Raw genomic sequence first — 5,718 nt, forward strand, 5'->3', positions numbered from 1 at the left:
CTCTGTTTTTTTTCTGGTTTGTACAGGTGGTACAGGAGAATTGTTTGTATTCTGTCAATCATGTTTTAAATAAACACTTATTGGCCAGGCAGGAGGTGTAGGCGGGGAAACCGACAGGAAGTGGAAATGATGCAAGGAGAGCATGATAATTCTGGGGAGGAGGAAGTTGATTCTTCCCACTCCTGCCCAGATCACTGAAGCAGCAGGATGTGACCTGCCCCACTGAAAAAGGTACTGAGCCGCATGGCTAAAATAGATCAGAAAAATGCGTTAATCAAGATGTGAGAGTTAGCTATTAAGTAGCCTGACCTAATGGGCCAATCAGCTTTATAACTTATAGAGATCTCAGTGTGATTTTTCTCTGGGACTAAACAGCTTGGGGGTTTTTCCTTGGCTTATGTGTTTTTCATTGTCTCTATTTCAGTTTTCAAGTCTTGAATAGTTACTTTTATATGTTTGATTGCTTTTTCTTGGTTTTCTTTAAAGGATTTGTTGATGTATTCCAATTTTTTATTTGTCTTTTCCTCCATTTCTTTAGGGAATTTCCCATTTCCTCTTTAAGAGTTTTAAACATTCTCCTGAAGTTATTTTTCAGGTCATTTTATTCTGCATCATCTACAGTTTCTGTTTGGTTATTTTAGGGCTAGGTGGATAATGGCTAGGAAGAATAAATGGCCTTCCTTAATTCCACATCAGTGCAGAATTAGGAAAATTACAGGGTTATTTATTTAAGGGAATCTTAAAGATCACTGTCCTAGATAACAGTCCACTTTAAGAACAGTAACAGAGTCTAGCCACAAGAAGCAAGAGAGAGAGAGAAAGAGAGAGAGAGAGAGAGAGAGAGAGAGAGAGAGAGAGAGAGAGAGCATACACCTTTTAGCTGCATTTACAGTATAAGAGACTATGCCCAAATGGGTTGGTATGTTAAATGCTATTGGCTGAATGAGCGGAATGTTCTCCCACAGCAACTATTATACAAGACTTAGACTCCTTAGGATAGAATGTTTATTAAAACATTTAGCATATATTCATTACTTAATATTGTTAAGCTGGTTGTAATTCTTGTAATGCTTGATATCCGTTTCTCAATAGTTTCTTGAGAATCCATTCTTGTCAAGCATCAATATGAGAGATATGAGTGTATATAGTTTGTAATGGGTTTAGAACTCTCTTATTTAAACAAAAGGGGAAGGTGCTGTTGGAGCACATTCTACTCCTTTAGCCAAAAGCATTTGAGATACCAGCCCACTTGGGTGTGGTCTCTTATACTTTAAATGCAGCTGAAAGGCATGCTATTTCACTCTCTGGCATCACAGCTTTCCACAGCGTGGCGGCAGCAGAATGGGTGGCAGTGGGACAGGTCCTTGGCACTGGCTAATGCATCTACTGGCTGACTGGAGGCTGCCACCTGTATCCATCACAGTCCAGAGAAGACTTATCCAGCGGTTCCTACAATGAGGTTTTAAATGTTAAACAACTTGAGAAACTTCTATACCTGCTGGAATCGACTGATGATTCTATAATTGTTGAAAAAGGCTTGATCACCCTGGTTAATCATGTAGCATTCTTAACTAATCGATCCATTATTTGTGAATTGGGTGGTATCCCAATCATTGGAAAAAAAACTCTGTGAACCACAGTATTAAGAAGAAAGTATTAAATAAACTAAATAACCTGAATGTAAATGTTGAGAATCAAGTCAAGATAAAGGTATATGCCCAGTGAGTCTGTAAGTATGTGTCTACAGATTCTCTGAATTCTGCTGTGCGCCTGGCTAGACTGAGGCTGCTCACAAACATGGCTGTTACCAATGACTTCCAGCACCTGCTCAGCAACTCCATCACTGGCCTCCTCCACCTGTTGCTTACTGGGAACACAAACACCAAAGTTTAGATTTTAAGCTGCTTTTGAATTTGTTTGAGAATCCAGCTATGAAATAAGGACCTTCAACACCAGCTTATTCCTTTTCTGAGATCTTAATAGTGGGAGAGTGTATCTCTGAGTAGCTTTTACTCTTCTTGAGACTTTTTTCTTCCTATGAGATTTTCTTGTCAAGCATCAATATGAGAGATTTTGTCTTGTCTTATTGTCATTTGTTTTATGCCTTTTTGAGTCCTGCTCTATTCGAAGAGGAAAAGCAGTGAATATGAAGGACTAGGGGGTTGGGGAAGCTAGGAAGAGTGGGAAGAAGAAAACCTGTGAATAGTGTTTATTGTATGAAAAAAGAATCTTTTTTTTCATAATAATAAAAAAGTTCCCTCCTTTCAAATAAGTCTAAGTTTGAATGTGATGTTTATATAAGACTAGTTGTATACCCTTGCAGCCTTTAATATTCTTTTTTTGTTCTGTCTACTTGCTAATTTGATTATTATTAATTTCTTCTTTAATGACTCATATAATTTTTAAAGTGGGAAACAATCCCACACCAGTTTGGATTCAAAGGATTATTTATTTGAGGGAGAAAAAACTTATAGAACACCGTCCTACATGACAGTCAGGAAAGTAGTCTAGTCTCTGGAGCAAGAGCGTGAGCAGGGGGCTGCCGTTGCTTTTTAAAGAGAAAGAGATCACGCCCTAGTGGGCTGGTATCTCAGCGGCTATTGGCTGAAGGAGCAGAAGGAGCTCCTGCAGCACCACCCCCTTTTGTTTAAGTAAGAGAGTTCTAAATCTATTATGAAATTATATACAATAAGAACAAGTATCCTATTCTAACTAGCTTAACTCTTGTATAATAAATAACTTGGCCAAGTCATGAGAGGAAAGTAACTACATTTATCTAGTCTTCAACCCCATTGAATATCTGAGAAGGGAAATAATGTTACCTGAGTAATTAGGAAGTGCAATCAAACAACTTCCAAAATATGCAACAAATTACAGAGACAGCTGGCTACCTGGGCAATCACCCAAAGTCACATTTGCTGCTTTGAAGCAACCAACTTTGGCTAAGGCCTAGAATAACTAACATTATTTTTGAAGGCAAGAAATTTTTCAAAACCGTCTTACCCTTTATTGGAAAGATTTGACAGTTCTGCTTACCCATCCAGATACTTATGTATTATCCAGATACTTATGTATTATTATGTATTATGCTTATCCAGATACTATGTATTTCATCAGTAGTTGAGGTGTGAGCAATTCCTTGCCCAGAGGCCAGTTTTGCCAAGAAGAAGACAAGATCTAATTGGAGTGTCTTTGGTGCTCAACAATCTCTTGTGAATAGATTGGTGTTGCCAGGAGTGATTGTGTCTCACTACCACAGAACTCTAAGTTAGATTAGATGCCATTTTCTACAGCTCTTTGAAGAGGTTGAAGATTATCTATTTATACAGAATATAATTTCTAAATATCTAAAAAACCTGATTACTCTAACTATAAATATGACAAACATAGATGACTATTGATCTACAATTCTTAATACCTATTTAACTTAAAGACTTAGAGAATTAGCAACAGTGCAATAAATGAGGACAATGACCTCCAAATGTAAACAATGTACAAGTATATACATTGCAATATGGTAAATATATATGTTTGCAGCCTTTAATATTCTTTTTTTGTTCTGTCGACTTGTTAATTTGATTATTATTAATTTCTTCTTTAATGACTCATATAATTTTTAAAGTGGGAAACAATACTTATATATTGTTACATATAAACAATATATAAGTATCTTAATCAGAGGTGGAAATGTAGACTGCAATATGATATATACACACACACAAACACATATCAATGCATAAAAGTGTTTTAAACAGAGGTAGAAGCATGCATGCATACAATATTCAATATAATTTAACTTTATATCCATATACAAAAATCTATGCCAATGTAATTATCTACAAACAATAACTCACAAACACCAATTTATTATTCCATCATCCAACTTTCCCCAAAAGACCCCTGTGCTTATAAAAGTCCTCCCCCAACCCTCAACTGTATACTAATTACAATCAACCCCTAAATGATGTCCCTAAACCTGAGGACAAACTTTGCTGGGAGAGGGGACATCATCCTCTAGAATTACTTCCAGCTGTCATGGGGTCGATGTTCTTTCTGGGAGTTCCTGTAAAAGTAAAATGATGGTTAAATTTCAAGATCAATGTCTTTTAAAATTGCAAATAATCTCTGAGTATTTTGTGGAGGTCTGGCCAGAACATTGTAAAAGATGTGCATCATTTCAGCTAAGCAAGTTGGAACCCTCTTGTGCAGCTGGCACCCAAAACAGACCTTGTAGTAGCACTCAGTATCATGACGTCATATCAATGAGGTGGAGTTGTTATGGGGCTCCATCTTCTTCCTGGAAACTTCAAATATCACTGCAGGAAAAACCTCATTTTTCATTGTGGAAAACTTAAACATTAATTATATAGACATATATAGACGTATATATTCAATGGAAGGCATGATAAAGACAAAAATAGATAAGAAGAAAAGCAAAGATGTTTTCTAAATTCATTTTTCTTTCTGTCCCACATCATGGTTCTTGAAATGAGACAGAAACTCCAGAAACTCTGGGTTTTTCTCTTAACAACAAGATTGGAATTAGAGAGGGACTGAGTCAGAGTCCAACTCCAAAACCAGCTCCATAAATTTAGAAATATAATTTAGTATATCTTAGATTTTTATATTTACAGAACCTATTCAGTTTTCTTGATAGTCCCTATTGGGTAGTTATTTTTTCATCTGTCAGTATTCAAACATCCAGGGTCCCTTGAATTTTTTAAAGAAGATTGTTTTCCTGCGGAGATAAGAACAGAACCCTGCCCCCATCCTCTATGTTTTTCTTACCACCTGTATGTTTATTATTATTGTGGATGAGCTGTCATTTCTCCTTTCCAAGAGGTATCTTCTCTTCAAATCAAACCTTTATTAATTTTTATGGTATCCACAATTTTTCTTCTCCTATGGAAACAAGAACAAAACCCGTTTCCCAATGGAGCACATCTCCTGGCTTCCATTGAGAGGTCAGCACATCCTTGATATAAACCGGTTGATTTAGTTCAGCTGACTTTTCCATTATCCAATGTCTTTCTGCCACTTTTGTTCCTTTCTCATTAGTGTTAAGAAAATTCAAGGTTAATAAGGCATTCTGTAATCTATTTCTGGGGGAATTTTCCATCCCTTTCAGTTTATTTAACATATCCTTTACAGTTCAACTTGATCTTTCTATGACTGCTTGACCTGTAGGATTTTATGGTATACCTGTAACATGCTTAATAGTATAATAAGCAAAAAACCATTTCATTTTCCAAGAGACACAAGCTTTACGTTTATCTGTTTTTATTTATGCAGATATACCCACGATGGCCATAAGTTCTAATAAATGTGTGGTTACTGAATCAGATTTTTCTGAGTTTAAAGCAGTTGCCCATTGAAAACCAGAATAAGTATCAATGATGTCATGTACATATTTTAATTTTTCAAATTCTGCAAAGTGGAACACATCCATCTGCCAGATTTCATTCTTTGAGTACCCTTCAGGTTAGTTCCTGCAGGTAGTGGTGTTTGGTTCTATAAAGAACAAGTAGGGCATCTCTTTATAATCTCCTTAGCTTGTTGCCATGTAAGGGAAAACTCTTTCTTTAAACCTTTGCTATTGACGTGATTTTTTATGAAATTCTGAGGCCTGCATCATGCTTCCAATCAATGATTGAACAATTTTTGCATCATCTTGTGCTAGATGACCTGGCTGACCCATATGGGACCGGATGTGAGTTA

General features: G+C 36.3%; 1 pseudogene; it reads left to right on the plus strand.

Moving 5' to 3' along the window:
• The first annotated feature begins 903 nt into the window (after positions 1 to 903).
• Positions 904 to 1,940, plus strand: LOC125411859 (armadillo repeat-containing protein 10 pseudogene; annotated as a pseudogene).
• The last annotated feature ends 3,778 nt before the right edge of the window (positions 1,941 to 5,718 follow it).

The sequence above is a fragment of the Myodes glareolus genome, chromosome 1, assembly GCF_982192425.1.
Source record: "Myodes glareolus chromosome 1, mMyoGla1.1, whole genome shotgun sequence".
Classification (NCBI taxonomy): domain Eukaryota; kingdom Metazoa; phylum Chordata; class Mammalia; order Rodentia; family Cricetidae; genus Myodes; species Myodes glareolus.